General features: G+C 37.1%; 1 long non-coding RNA gene across 2 annotated transcripts in view; it reads right to left on the bottom strand.

Moving 5' to 3' along the window:
* The window catches only part of LOC149028555 (uncharacterized), a 59,292-nt gene extending 46,208 nt beyond the window's left edge, over positions 1-13,084 (bottom strand). Inside the window, exons 1-2 of one of the 2 annotated variants that reach the window (XR_016170273.1) lie at positions 12,933-13,084; positions 12,746-12,796 (exon numbers count right to left, since the gene is read on the bottom strand). This is a non-coding gene — a long non-coding RNA (uncharacterized LOC149028555). Of the gene's footprint in view, positions 1-12,745 lie in introns of both variants that reach the window. The other variant, XR_016170264.1, reaches the window with a different exon arrangement.
* Between the last annotated feature and the right edge of the window lie 2,185 nt (positions 13,085-15,269).

Here is a 15,269-nt window from a genome sequence, read left to right as displayed (position 1 = left end):
GAACCATTTGATCCAGACCCAAAGTTGTTTGACATACTCCGTCATTTGTTCATATTTTCACTGTTAAAACCCAAATAAAAATGTCCACAAATTTCAAATTTTTAGAAGCATACAATAAGGGACGTCAAAAACGGGTAACAAAGCAAGAACAAAAATTCTAGCTACTTTAAAATTAACTTTCTTCCCTTTCAACTTCTCATCGAGAAGGGCTTCTCTTCTGCATCCTCTAAACAGAACCCAATGCTCTGATAGCAGTACTAGCTGTGGATCGCAGACTGTAGCAAGGATCTTGACCTTCAATCAATACAGAGAAAACCTGACGCACAGACTACTGCTGATCAAAGCCACTGCCTTTAATATCACAAGACTATTACCAAAAGAGAATAGTATCACTGAATAACAACCAATACAATAATTCAAAGGGTGTGTCTCCACCCCCTTAGCCAAGCTCATTAACCACAAAATCAAGTATTATGCATCAAACACGTACATACATAAGAATGTAGAATCCAACAACAGATATTAAACCATATACTAACACCCAAAAAATTATATTTGGGAATTTAAGGCCAATAAAACTAGGGCAATATTGATGTGAAGAATGGGAGAAAGACCACCACTCGCCGCATGCTCAGATACAGATTCCTCTGAAATTCCTTCTCCCCCTACAAAGTGAAAAAAAAATGCCCCTAGTTAATGCCTGCACATCCTTCAATTTGACTTCCAAGAACCATACGACCTAAGCAACCTTTGTGGCAAAATAAATAAAGAATCCAACCCTTTGACCAAGCTTTTCAAATAGATCGTATAATTATTGAATCTCAAACGCAAATGCACTTCCTCAATGATTCTACATAAAATTAAAAGCAACCAAGTTCACAATCATGATTATTTGAAAGGGTTCTTTTTTATACAACAATATCCAGCAGAGGACCAAGTCAATGCATTCCCTAATACAAAAATCACTGAAAGCTTGATGATTTCTAGATATTCCAGCAGCCTGCAACTTTAATAAGGCACGAAAACAGAGAAGAATAAACTAAATAACATAGAATAAACGAAGAGAAAAAGAAGAGGGAGCAGAAAAGCAGAATATATTGAAGGGAAGGAAAGCTCAATAGAGAAGAGAGGGGGCAGGGGTGGAGAGGTGGGTGGGAACAAACACAGCCTTCACTCAGCTAGGACACATCTCAACTTCCAAGGGGGTTGTATCAAAACATATTCTTCAATTGCAATAGGGCACCTCAATTAAAAACTAATGTCCATGAATACTCTAAACCTATATTGTTTCTCCTTTCAGTCACACTAACAAGTTCTAACACATAAGCACTCTAATTATTAGCATATTAGACATGTAAATAGAATAGGAACTTAAATTTAATAAATAAAAATGGAAACAACCACCCAAAAAAAAAAACTATTTTTGAATTTTTTTCAGTTGAGACAACTTGGGGTTTCATTGTGTCAAGTGTGTTTGCGGGACCCTATATCTATTGATGTAACCCTGAAATTTAGGGTTAGATTTTCAGGATCTTCTAATTAAGGAACCAGCACTACATTAGAGTTTTTAGGGTAAACTAGGGTTTCTTGAGATTTCAGGTAGTGTTTTAAAGGGGAATAGGCTGTTGGTTCAGTAGGTTATAGGTGCTGTTAGTGGTAAACTGTAAGCTAGGACAGAAATGGAAAGGTGGGGAGAGAGCTTCCAAGGTTTTAGAAAATTCTGAAAAATTCAAAATTCTGCAACTTCTCTGCGAGGAAGATGAAGTGGAGAAAATTTTCAACTCCTAAACCAGGGCTGTTAGAGTGAAACTGAGACTAAATCTTTGTTCAGCAGGCTTCGGTGATCCTATAGAAGGTATAATGGTGTGTTTTGGGGCTGGAATGAGGGAGTCCTAGTCGAGGTGGGGTCTGAAAACGTGGGAAGAAGAAGGAGATGGGGATGGCTTCTAGGGGAACGGGCTGGAATGATGGGCTTTTATGTGGAGAAAGGAAGGCTGTGATTGTTTCTTCAATACAGGAAGAAGAAAAAGAACTTGAAAATTGCAGAAACAAAGCTCAAACCCAGCCGCAGGTCACCCTCCCAGGGATCCCACGACTATACCAAGTCTTTCTTCAAACTCAATCAATTCGTTAATCATCAAATCTAAAAATTACAATGCAGAAAGAGTTTATTTATAGCCTAAAATTAAGAACACCGACTCAAACTGGGATCTCCTTACAGATGAGAACCAATTACAACTCAAACAGGACTCTATCAACACTTCACTACGAGATTACAGCCTGCCCTTAGATTGGAATCTCTTATAGACCCTTATTTATGACTCCACAAAAATAAACTTAAATAGCAACACAAACTTTAATGGATATGACTCTTTCACTGACTCATCAAAAATATATAAAAAATAAAATTGTATATCTGACCCTGGGATCGTGGGGAGCAAAATAAGACCCATAGGCCCAAAAAGAAGGGCTTGAAAAATGACCAAAATACGGTATTCGGCCAGCCTTAGGTGCACCTTTTTGGGTCTGACTGTGGCCCAATTTTCGGGGGGTCCAACCCAAGATACATCATCTACTTTTATTTGATATTCAGACCACATTTTTCAAGTTGTTCAAGAAACCTAATTAGGTTGGAATTCCCAAGTAATCAGGAAATCCCTTAGTTACAATATATTTCCTACAAGGATTTTGTATCTACTTCTTTTTTTTAATTTGACTCCATCTAAAGTAAAATATGAGAGTCCTCGTGATGTAAACTGTTTTCAAGGGCATCATAGAGCCTAGGATTACCATTCCCAAACCTTACGCCACTAATCATACCGGGGGTATTTTGGTCATTTTCATGGAGCCCAGAGTCCAAGCTTAGGGTGACACTAAGTCCAGCTTGCTAATATTAGGACATTAGATCTACTTTTGTTTTGAAGTTTGTGCTAATATGTTGTGAGTTATTTAAAAGTCCTTGTCAGGGTATGATTCCTAGGTTGTGCAGGAATCCCTTGGTTTCAGCTTTCTTCTTGTTAGGATCTCATATCTACTCTTAGATTCCAAATTGGATCCATCTAAAGTAATATATGTTAGAATCCTTGTTTGAGTTAGTCTCATTAGACAAGTAGTCGTACTTGGCATTAAACTATTAGTTTTAAACCAAGTTGGCTTCCTAAGTTGAGTCGTAGTTTGTTTGTTTTTTGGAGGCAATAAATAAAGCCTCCATCGTCTCTATTTGCAAGTTAATTTGACTAACAAAAATGAGAATTGAATTTGAAGGCAAGAGAGGAAGTCATGGGCTGAGGAGGGGGCATGCAGCACTTCAAGACTTGAGTAATTTTCAGCAGTTCCCTTCCATCTACAGCAAGCTTCTTTGACTCCAGCAGCCTTCCCTTATTCCCCAGTATGTACCGCATACCCCAGCCCTTTCCCAGCCCCCTTCTCCATCTTTCCTAGCACCAACAAGCATCCCCAGCCACTTCCCTCTTCCCTACGGCAACAACCTACCTAGTTTTTCATCCCCAACCCCCCCCCTCCCCCTCCCCCTCCCAAAAGTATTGCACCGATCCATACACACCAGCCCTCTTAGTTACACAAAAAGACCTTCATCCATTAGGTTTCAAATCCCTACACTACATCTTCTTCATTAAATGCTGCTATTCATCTTCCTATAGAGCTAAACCCTATTTCAAAACAAACCCTCCACCACACTACAAAACCACATAGAATTAGCAAATCCTGTACCTAATTCACCTCCCCTTAAAAAGTCCTAACCCCAGGTGACTTCCCTAAGAGTCCTACTCCAAGTAGCAAACCTCAAACCGAACACAAACCCTTCCCAATTAAACCTAAATTATAAAATAACAACAGCATTCCCATCCTAACCTAAGCAAAACCCTAAGAACCAAGTTTCGTCGTGCTGCTAGGCGAAGCGGTGAAAGGCCAACCAAGATCGGATATAGCTCTTCAGCAACTAAAACTAAAGCAAACGGCATTACATAGCATCCCGCAAAAACCTGGATACACTCTTCCATACTTCTCCTTAATATAATATAAGCATATCCTAGCTAATTCCTTTCCAGGCAACATTCCTTGCAACAACCAGACCTGTTGTTGTGCCCATGGTGTGGTGCCCCCTAACGGAATCTTGCCACCTATCCTTGCTTCCTTTAGCTGACTCCATCCCTGCATATCCAGCTGGGTCTGATCCCCTGTGCCCCCTCTATCTGCTGCAGAGGGCACCCTACTACCATCTTTCTTGATTCAATCTGTCAAAAAGGCAACAGGTTCAATACTACAGGAAGGGTCCACCAACTATAGAATCAGACAGAATACAAACATTCTTTTAGTTAATCAAGGAAAATACAAATCCAATAAAATTTACTTTCTATTTCAAACTCCGAAACACATGTCCCTTCAGTGATAACTACACCTTAAATATTCAAAGTTACAAACAGAACCTGAAGAAGAACAGATTGAACAATTCAACACCAACTAAGAGACTACAAAATCAGTAAGAAATCAACTCACAACCAAAGAACTAGTGAAAAATTCTAAGGAAAATGAGGTCATCCTAGTGATTTAGTGTAGAACACTTCCACTAATATCATTAACCATGAGCCCATCAAACTTTGTAATGCGTCATCTTTTTATGAGCGTCACTCAAATAACATCATTACCATAACCAATAATTGGATCACTTGTCAAATGGTACAGTCACATCTTACACTGCAAGCAACCAATCAAAGCAAATACAAAAATTACACAAGGATAAACAATGACAAATGGAGCACAGACTGATATCTACATTATATACTGCTTCACACGTCACAACGTTATTAACTCCTAATTGACGGTGAAGGCAAAATTATTTGACACTGCTTTATACACCACCACAAAGAAACGACTTATTCTCAATGCTGTGGAGAAGTCAAAATGCAACTCTAGAAACGCACAAATGAAATTTGAAAAGAATAACACAAACTGAAGATGGATGGTAAGAATAGTGAAGGAACTCGGAAAAGAAAAACCAGACGAAGGTACCCATTCCCTAGGCCATACATTAGCCAATAGTGAAGAAACTCGGAAAAGAAAAACCAGACAAAGGTAACTCATTCCCTAGGCCATACATCAGCCAACGCTACTATATTTCTTGATCTCCCCCCTTCCAAAACCTGCAGCAGTTCAAAGATTGTACCTGTCAGAGTCCACAAAATATGGCATCAGGAATTGATAGCTTCATGTTATGCAATCAACAAAGGAATGCACAAGCACACAACAAAGTAGAGAGGTCAAAGACACTCCCCAGTTCAAATTTTGCTGTATATGTCAGGAAAAACCCAACAATAGATATTCAGGATGCCAAACTTGACCTAAATAGGAAACAGATTCCATAGTTCAGTGCCAACTTTAGCACATAGTGCTTTATCATTCTCTATATGTATCACTCTATCAACACCATTATCATATATCAAAGAGTTGTTTACTTATCCAACAATACAACCATTCTCTATATGCAACACTCTTATCAGCACCATTATCATATATCAAAGACTGCGTTACTTATGCAACGAATACAATCACATCCTACATTGCAAGCAACCAACATAGCAAATACAAAAAATATATAGAGATAGATAACGATAAATGGTATCAACCTTTTGCTTTGCTTCAGCCTAATGCCATTGATTCACAGCTGACCCTAAGGGAAAAAACTCAACAATGATTTATACCAAAACCACGAAACAACTTATTCTCAAAGCTAAAGAGATAAAACTTGAAAATATATTATTTTTTATAATTGCTCTAGTTCAAGAGACCAACAACTCTATCTAAGAAGAACAAATGGAAGTGCAACATTAAAGTCGAAAAACCATTAACAAAAGAATACAAAGGCAAGCACTTAAAAAGACATTCAGTACAAGAGTCTTATCACCTTAAATGGTTGCAGCCTTACTCACGCTTCTAAACATAGCCATCCAAAACCCTCCAAAATTGGGGAATCATGTCTCAATATTATTACCGACATTCTTGCAATTTTCAATCCATTCTGGCATTCTTATCTCAAGGAATTTATCTAATATCCCCCATGGGATGGGTTTATGTATTCTAAGGATCCTAATTATTTGACCACTAACATTAGCCTAACCTTCATAAGACATCACAAAAAATCCCTATATCCCCTAAATCCCAAAACATAGCCGAACCTAACCCTAAAACCCCACAACTAACCCATTCCCTTCAACCACAGAGTAAACTAAACCCTAATTAACTGCTTATTCTAATGAAGAGGATGCTGGAGTGAACCTAACTCTAGGTCAACTGTCAAAATCGTTACAAGGTAAACCACAGAATTTCGTTTACAAGACCTGGACACACAACAGACCCTTTTGTTTGGATTGGTGGTCCCCCCCCCCCTCTTTTTTCTGGGAGGGGGAAGTGTGTGAAGATTTTTAACATCACTTAAACAAGTGTACATATTATCCACATGGGGTAAAATCAACAACACTATACATAAACTCAAATTTCTTTTTGTATATATATTCACTTCTCCGATATCGATGACCAGCAAATATCTATAGAAGCAGACTGGAATGATATACTTAAGCAGAAAAAACCAATAACAAAGAAGTAGAGTACACCTCGCATGCCACCTGAAAATGCGCATTTGGTGCACCAAAGCTCCCATTATTTCTAGGGCTCCACTACATAGGTCACAGTGACTGCAGCCTTTCCAATGCAATTTCATGATCAGAAACTATGACCATTAAGTAGAGGAAGAAAACTAAGTAAAACCATTGACTTGCAACAAGAAATTAGAAACAGAAAAGGGTAAAGAACAGGGGAGAATCATAACGAGAGATAGGGCATGTGTTGAAAGCAAAAGTCAACATGCACTACCATTTTACCAATTCCATCCTTCAGAAAAGCAGCATCCCTCCAAGGATAACCTTATATATTCAAGATTACTAACAAAACCTAAAGAAGAAAACAGATAGAACATTTCAATGGCCACCTAAAAGATAACTAATAAGAAATCAACCCACAAAAAATAAATAAATAAATAATAGTGAAAATTTTAAGGAAAAAGTGACAAGCATACCCTTCAACCAATATCACCAACCATACACTGATACACCCCTCAATCCCACGTAAAGCTTTACAATTCTCTATATGCACCACCACCATTATCATAAATCAATGAGTTAGGTTACTTTATCCAACAATACTACAATCACATGTTACACTGCAAGCAACCAATCACACCAAATACAAATTATATAGAAAATGGATAAAAATACATGGTACCATAGACAGGTATAAACATTTTGCATTGCTTCATGCCTAGCGATGCCATTGACTCATAGCGGAACCTAAAGATAGAACCACTCAACAACAGTTTGTACCTATGCCAAGAAACAACTTGTTCTCAATGCTAAAGAGATAAAACATGAAAATATATAATTTTTTTTAGTCAAAACCAATAAAAACCAATAAAAACCAAACTCGATATTGCACATTGCTCTGATTCAAGATACCAGCATCTCTACAGTAGAAGCACAAGCGACAGTGAAACATTGAAGTTCAAAAATTCACCCTTGATAAACAAATATAAAGCCATGCTCCTTGAAACACATTTATTATCACCATTGATGAGACTGGGAAGATCATAATGATTGCTTACTCACACACTTTTCCAAATAGACAAAATCATAATTCAAACCCAAGACAGTAGAATAGCAAGAAAACTAAGGAACCCACAAAGTTGCAAGACAAAATTGGATACTACGAAAAAAAGTAAGTGGGAAAAGGTACGAAGAAAGTTCTCCTCATTACCATCCTCTAGGAAAGCAGCAATAGATTCGACACTGCACCAGGAAGAAAAGAGTACAAGATGTTTAGAATCACCAATCGATTTCAAACAAGTTTGTAGCCACGATTATGAAACACATGTTCCTTGAAAAAGTAGCTCGACCTCACATATTTAAGATTCCAAACAAAACCTAAAGAAAGGAACAGACCAAACAGTTAAGTGCCAACTATCAAATTACTAAATCAATAACAAATCATCACTTCACCAATAAAAATTTCAAAATTTTGAGGAAACAATGTTGAGTATGATGTTCTAATAACTAGTAGTATTTCTATCCACTCATCACCTCAGTGTTATGCATATCTTTCTTTGTGATGTACTTCACTCTACAAATCAGAAGTTGGATTACGTAATCAACCAATACAACCATGTCATACATTATGAGCAGCCAATCACAACAAATACAACAATTAAACAAAAGAAGAACGATAAATGGTACCACAAACTGGTGTCAACATTTTGCACCGCTTCAGAGCTAACAATGTTGTTAGCTTGTAAGCAACCCTAAAGGGAAAAAAATTATTTAACACGCACACAAATATACAATATAGAAGTTGAAAAAGAGGAAATGAAAACTCAATTTCAATGCACTTACCATGTCAACATGGTAAACTAAAAAAGCTACTACAGACAGAAGTAGGGCAGTTAAAACAGAAAGCACACTAGGAAAAAAGGAACCTGAAGCTAATACGTTCTATAGACCACTGCTATACTTGTTGATTCTATCCATTCCAAAACCAACAGTAATCCAAATACTGCTCTAGTCCATGTCCACAAAGTATGGTATCAAGAATTGATGGCATCAAGTTATATTAGCCAATAAAAGAATAGAAACCACCACTAAAAATTCAAAAGGAACTTCACACTCCAAATTCTGCAGTGCTTCCATCCAGAATACTCCAAGATACTCAAGATTCCAAACTCAACCTAAAGAGGAAATAGATCGAACAGTTCAGTGCCAATTTCAAGATCACTGGTTATTAAAGATACAGATCTTCTTCGTCAGTCTAATAATCATATATTCTTCAACCATTTGCCATAGACACTGATAATTAAGCAAACAATCAAGCCTCCTCTTCAACAAAGCAATGTGTAGTTACTTTGCAAAAATTAAGAAAATAAACGAGTAAAGATAAATGAGATAATGGATATATCAACATTCAATGCCAGGTAAATGAGACAATGGATAGATATCTGCATTCTATGCAACTTGTTAAATGCATGATTTGAACCACCAAGACTCCTCACCAATAGAGACTGCATGAAGACCTAGGGCAGCATCTCTACTTCCCATGATCCCACTGGAGAGCCACACCACTAAAGGGAATTTTGGTGATCATTTTTCATGTTCCCTAACACCATCTTGATTAATCTCAGATCAAATGTTCACCAGGACTCCAGATCTACTCTTACTCCACATCTAAACACTACTAGTCCATCTGGGAGTCTTCATTTGAAAAGAACTGTTACAGTCAAAGCCCTAGTAGTAGTTAGCAATCCTTTTTTATCTTTAATTTGAGAATTTAAATTCAGCTGTAGTTAATAGTGATTAACTCTTATTGGAGTTGGGAGTCCTATTTAGAGTAGGGGTCTTTTAAGTAGTAGGTTTGTTTCAAATAGGACTGACTCGATATTGAGTTTTACTAGGAGTTCTTTTATTTTCACTATAAATTAAAGGCCAGTAATTGTGAACAGTCAGACTTGATTATTAAGTAAAATTTGCAGTACTAAAAGTCTAATGCATTGTGGTTAATGAGATTCGCCATGGGGCTGGAGACATCCCTTAAATTATTGTATCGACTGTTATCAATCTTGGGATTTTTTTTTTTGCGGGGGGGGGGGGACTTGTGAAATTAATGATGCTCTTTTGTTTATAAGTATGCTTAAAATAGAATTATTAAGATCTCATCTGCTGGTTTCTTAAACTACATAAAACTTAAAAGTTCATGAAAATTAGAAGCATTCTAAGATTCTCAAATTAAACCCCTAAACATAAAGAAACAGATTGGAACCCAGAAGCAAACCCTAGCAATAAACCCTAGAAAGTGAAGACCAGACAGACAGAACTAAGGAATAATTTATTAATTCATTTACCTTACTTAAGGCTTTTCAGGGACTACTGCTTCCCTTTAGTAGTCACCATGTCTCATAGTTGGGACAACATTTTGGGAGAACAGTTCCAGTGAAAATTAAACAATGATACGACCTGGGAAGTTGATTGATTTGAAGATTTAAGTTGCAGGAGTTCTAAAGAGAAAAATATTGCTGAGATTTTCAATTATTTCTAAAATGTTAGATCGGTTGGTCAAAAGTACATACATTAGCATGATGACAACACTGTCCATCCAGGTCCTGGAAAAGAATTTTCAGCTTCGTCTGCTATTGAGTATACAAGGAGTAAAGAGCAAAGTTACGTGTAGAATGACATACACATGACAATAACTGCACATTCAACCATAGAGACTTACCTTGAGAGTAGCTAATTGATTCAGCAATGATGATAGTGACCCCTCCGAGAGAGAAGCTTGCACACTTTCAGCAGCAACTCTAGCATCCTTTTCCCTTCCATGAGACTCAAGCACATCTTATGGTTTTTTCTTTTTCTTTTTTTTTCTTTTTTTTTTTTTTTTTTTGAATAAATAAATACATTAAAAGCAAGAACAAACAAATGGAACATTATCAGAGATGAGACAATTTTTTATTAATGTGCAAGCCTTACCAACTAACTGCTTCTTCCTCCATACATCTTGCATCTAAAAAAGCATTATTTGCCCTAAGTTCTGTAATAATATTATTGGATTCTTCCTCTTCTTTTTTCATTTGCATCTCTAAACAGGTTTGAGCAACACGAGTTCAAAAATGAATATTAATCTCCAACAACTCAAAACTAAACGGTATAAAACTACCAAGTTCAGCATACTCCTTCTCAGAGCACTCTACCACATCTTTAAGTTTCTCCTGATCAACAACAGTGGAATCCTCACATTCTAGGAACCATTTGATGCAAAGCCGAAGTTTGCTCGACATACTCCGTCATTTGTTCACAATGTCATTGTTGGAACCCGAAAAAAATTGTACATAAAGTAGAAATTTTCAGTAGCGTACAATGAGAGAAGTCAAAACAGCTATCAAAGCAAAAACAAATATTTGAGCTACTTTGCAGTCAAGTTTCTGCCCTTTCATATTCTCATTGAGAAGGGCTTTTGCATCCTCTAAAGTGAACTCAATGCTACCACACTGACAGACAGCAGTACTAATGGATCGCAAACTGTAGCAAGATCTTGACCCTCATTCTGTACAGAGAAGACCTGACACGCAGACCACTGCTGACTGGTGCCACCATCTTCAATATCACAAGACCATTACCAAAAGAGAATAATATCACTCAATACAATAATGTCACCGCCCCCTTAGCCAACCTCATTAAGTACAGATCTTGACCCTCATTCAGTACAGAGAAGACCTGACACGCAGACCACTGCTGACTGGTGCCACCATCTTCAATATCACAAGACCATTACCAAAAGAGAATAATATCACTCAATACAATAATGTCACCGCCCCCTTAGCCAACCTCATTAACAACGATATCAAGTCTTACGCATCAGATCTGTACATTCTTATGAACGTACAATCCAACAACAAATATCAAACCATATAGTGGCACCTCAAAAATTACATTTACTTCGGAATTAAAGGCCACAATTGATGTGAAGGAACCCAATTGGTATTTCTCGTATCACCACTTTTGGGTACCATATAGGAACCCCTTTGATGTCACGTCCCACAAGGAAATCACATCTTGCACGCATCCGATCCTAATAACAAGTATGAGCAGCAGGACACATCCACCCAAAATCATGTTCTTCGCCTAAAGCTCAATCTTGAAGGAAAAGAAACAAATTATATGACTTACCGTTGATCTAAGACCAAGAAACCAGATGAAAATCACAGTAACTAATTTAGTGATTACTTAAACAGAAGAACATCCAGTCAACTTGTATAATGTCTCAGTAGATATTCATACTAATTCTCTGCAGCAGTTACTCCATCAAACCCATGCCCTCGATACAGAAACGATCCCGAAGAAGAAGCAAATTCAATGATTCAACGCTCATTTAAAGATCATTAAACCAGCCAAAAACCAAATTGATTTAACGATCATTAAATAAGAGATAAGCCCAATCAACTTCTCTTCAGAAATCCTTGTATCAAGCTCTTCCTAATCCAAGAATCAATGATAACCTACACCCAAAAAAATAACCAACATGCCTAAGCAACAATTCATATACTACACCATATAGTATAATATTATAAGGACAGCATGACTTTAGCAGTCAAACAAAATACACATAACCATATGAAATTTAAAAGGAAACCACACTTGACCTGAAGAGAGAACAAATTTAGTAGATCAGCACCAATTTCAGCGCTCTAAATTTTAAATTAAATAAATATCAGGATAAACTTGCACAAACATGATTTTCCGAACAAGAACCTCTTTTAGTCCCATAACCATATACGCATTAATTATCAACTGTGTTAATGTCTCTAAATGCACCAGCCTGCATACACCAGGAATCGTAATGCAAAAAGATCAAAATAAATGAAAAGTCGTATTAAAAAAAAAGAGGACGAATATTGTAGTTCAGAAGAGTTGAATGAAGGAGACAATAGAGATATCTGTTAACAAAATGTACACAAGCACACATGACACCACAAAAAGGGGTATTCATTGCACCGCACCTCCCACTATTGCTAGGGTTAGGGAAAGTCAAAATAAATTTGGCCTTTCCATGCTAATAGGCCGTGTAACGAAGAAGGCAGTAGAAGATCATATTTATTTATACAGATAAAATGTACCATTGTATAGATACATATACTTACCCTCCGAAAAATAGATCCACTCAAAATCATATCCTTGATTCATGCACACACCTAAAGAAATAAATTCAATGAAAATCTGAGCGCAAATAAACAGAAGAAAATAACAGAACTGAATTAATGATCACCAAAATAGAGGAAATGAAAAATAAAATTAGCATGCATAATGCCGCAATAAATATGCACTCACTCTCTGCAGGAGGGGATATCACGTCCTTGATAAACCAAAGATCCCGAACAAATTCAACAAAAACTGCTCATTTAAAAACCCATTAAACCATTCGAAAACCAAAAGAGAATATCTTAATGATTTAACGATCATGAAATATGTGATAAACCCAATTTATGAGGTTGGGAAAAATCGCGGCCTGGTCAGATGCACCATCCACAAAAACAGATCCTCAAAGTTCCTTTATCCTCTACAAAATGAAAAACACCCCAAGTTAATCAGCAAATAGCTTCATGGTGGTATGAATATGACTCCCTAACTCAAAATAGATAGGTTAATGTATTAATCCCTTCGTAAGCTTTCAACCATAGTGGCTTGGGTCTCCTGTGCTATGCGCTGGCTTGCTGTTATCTATCCCTCAGCTTCTTTTGGACGCTTATCCCACTAGCAGCGGTTAACAATAGGTGCATGCGAGTTAGGATGCGGGTTGGGTGTCGTTTTGAACTTTCTGCCCCGGCCGACCTCGTGGGCCCCCAGGCCACTTCGGGCGCACCTGGTGGTGCTTTGGGTTTTGGTCAATATAGCCATTGAGTTGCAGTTTTATTCTGCGTTTTCTTTTACTTTTTATGAGTATGAGTTCTTGGTCTTTGCATTCCCCTTTAGATAAGACTCTTAACAGTCTTTAATATTTAAGTCTTGGGGGATTCTATATTCGAGATTCCATCAGATCTATGATTATTATTTTGAGAGTTAGATTAATTGTAATGGGATCCTAATCTATAGAGAAATCCCACTTGGGCTTAGAGTCTTTTAGTAAGCTATAAATAGACTATTATTTCTTTGTAATTCTCAGGTTTGATTATTTGAATAAGAAATATTGAGTTGAGGGCCAAAGTTCCTGTTTGAGGGTCCACAGCTAATTTTTAGTCAAGTTTCTTCTTCAAAGATCAGCAACACAGTGTGTCTAGCACTCTCCATCCAGAAATTCCAGCAAGTTTCAAGTAAGCAAGCAACCCCAGCCCCTTTCCTTCACTCTCCCCTCTCTTCACGGGTAACAAAGCAAGAACAAAAATTCTAGCTACTTTGAAATTAACTTTCTTCCCTTTCAACTAATCATCGAGAAGGGCTTCTGCATCCTCTAAAGAGAACTCAATGCTCTGATACCAGTACTAGCTGCGGATCGCAGACTGTAGCAAGGATCTTGACCTTCAATCAATACAAGAGAAAACCTGACGCACAGACTATTGCTGATCAAAGCCACTGCCTTTAATATCACAAGACTATTACCAAAAGAGAATAGTATCACTGAATAACAACCAATACAATAATTCAAAGGGTGTGTCTCAACCCCCTTAGCCAAGCTCATTAACCACAAAATCAAGTATTATGCATCAAACACGTACATACATAAGAATGTAGAATCCAGCAACAGATATTAAACCATATACTGTCACCCAAAAAAATAAATTTGGGAATTTAAGGCCAATAAAACTAGGGCAATATTGATGTGAAGAATGGGAGAAAGACCACCACTCGCCGCATGCTCAGATACAGATTCCTCTGAAATTCCTTCTCCCCCTACAAAGTGAAAAAAATGCCCCTAGTTAATGCCTGCACATCCTTTAATTTGACTTGCAAGAACCATACGGCCTAAGCAACCTTTGTGGCAAAATAAATAAAGAATCCAACCCTTTGACCAAGCTTTTCAAATAGATCGTATAATTATTGAATCTCAAACGCAAATACACTTCCTCAATGATTCTACATAAAATTAAAAGCAACCAAGTTCACAATCATGTTTATTTGAAAGGGTTCTTTTTTATACTCCAACAATATCCAGCAGAGGACCAAGTCAATGCATTCCCGAATACAAAAATCACTGAAAGCTTGATGATTTCTAGATATTCCAGCAGCCTGCAATTTTAATAAGGCACAAAAACAGAGAAGAATAAACTAAATAACATAGAATAAATGAAGAGAAAAAGAAGAGGGAGCAGAAAAGCAGAATATATTTAAGGGAAGGAAAGCTCAATAGAGAGGAGAGGGGGCAGGGGTGGAGAGGTGGGTGGGAACAAACACAGCCTTCACTCAGCTAGGACACATCCCAACTTCCAAGGGGATTGTATCAAAACATATTCTTCAATTACAATAGGGCACCTCAATTAAAAACTAATGTCCATGAATACTCTAAACCTATATTGTTTCTCCTTTCAGTCACACTAACAAGTTCTAACACATAAGCATTCTAATTATTAGCATATTAGACATGTAAATAGAATAGGAACTTAAATGTAATAAATAAAAATGGAAACAACCACCCAAAAAACTATTTTTGAATTTTTTTCAGTTGAGACAACT

This window comes from Hakea prostrata, chromosome 1 (genome assembly GCF_041222555.1).
Source record: "Hakea prostrata isolate BN-2017 chromosome 1, UWA_Hpros_2, whole genome shotgun sequence".
NCBI lineage: Eukaryota > Viridiplantae > Streptophyta > Magnoliopsida > Proteales > Proteaceae > Hakea > Hakea prostrata.
This window is presented reverse-complemented; position numbering and strand designations above follow the sequence as displayed.